Raw genomic sequence first — 1472 nt, 5'->3', positions numbered from 1 at the left:
CCCAAGAGTTGGCGGTGAGTGGTGATGGCTAGCTGCCTTCCCTCTAGTCTTACACTGCTAAACTAGGGACGGCTAGCGCAGATAACCCTCGTGTAGCTTTGCGCGAAATTCAAAAACAAACAAACAAACTAAGTACTGAATGCGATTTTGCAGCAACAAGACACAATCCATGGACCTTTGGAATCACACTACGTTTTGAATTTGTTATAGGATGTACTATAACTTGACATGATGATAATAATCATGAAGAGAAGATCGTTATGATAATGATGATCATTATCATGTCTAAGAAAATTTTCAGTCTCTTCGGAATTAGTTTTCTTATATTAAGAAATAATATTATATTATATTAAAAATCTAGTTTCATAAATATTCAGTAAATCCATGACAAATGTGTGTCAATGCAGTTATTTAAAAATGTTAATGGGTCGAACTTGAATTAATTTTATGTTTGTATCCTTGTTTACTTAATTCATATACAAAACCAAATACGAAACACTTCTAAAGCTCAGTTAAAATATGATATTTAGGACTAAAAGTTCTTCAATATTTCGCACTCTAAAATAATATTAGAGAGTGAAACGAACCAACAGTACTAAATTAATGTGTCTTACAGGTATTCTTTCGTAGTAGTTTTTCGTTGGTGAGTTCTTTTAGCTTATTTGGTGAAAATAATTCAACGACGTCCAGTTCACTGTAACAATAATAAATTACTTTATATCCTCTACCCAAACCAAATCAACTTAGTTGTACAAAGTAACTGCGATAGCTGACACGCTGACTGGTTCACTCTCTATCTTGAAAACCACCCTACAAACTTCACAACTATCTCATATTTACAATTTAATTTCGAATTACTAGAAAAACTTTACGTCAAACCACTAGAGCTTTTAAAAAGATAGCTTACAGTTCTATATTCTTTTTTATCGATGTCATTAATACTTAAGCTTATTAATATACCTCAAATGCTAATTGCGTATTTAAGGTGTACTAAACGCGATTTAGATGATTATATAGGATAATACGTACGAAACTCGTAAAACAATATTTCAAATATCTACCAAAATGCTTTACAGTGCGATGAACCAGTAATAGCTCAACAGCGTTCCATGATGGTTAGAGCTCGGGACGAATGAATTAAGGATACCATAATGATCAAACAACATAAACCTAGGTTAAATTGTGGAGATTCATCGATTACCTTGACATTTTAAATGAAATACTACAGATAATATCATACATCATTTGCATGTACATAAAATTTTACCGAACGTTAGAAAACAAAATTAACATTTTGTTTGTAATTAAGCACAAAGTTACAAGATTGCGAGTCGAGTTCCCTAACCACCTGGCCATGCCGGGCCTTGTTCTTGATTGAAACAAGATTATGAGGATAATTTATTCAGCTGCTTCAATGTCAATCATCATTAAACCAATCGGTTTGTTTGTAATTATGCACAAAGCTACACAAT

Source organism: Limulus polyphemus, unplaced genomic scaffold (assembly GCF_000517525.1).
Source record: "Limulus polyphemus unplaced genomic scaffold, Limulus_polyphemus-2.1.2 Scaffold1373, whole genome shotgun sequence".
Lineage (NCBI taxonomy): Eukaryota > Metazoa > Arthropoda > Merostomata > Xiphosura > Limulidae > Limulus > Limulus polyphemus.
The sequence above is the reverse complement of the archived record's forward strand: the minus strand, read 5'-3'. Positions refer to the sequence as shown.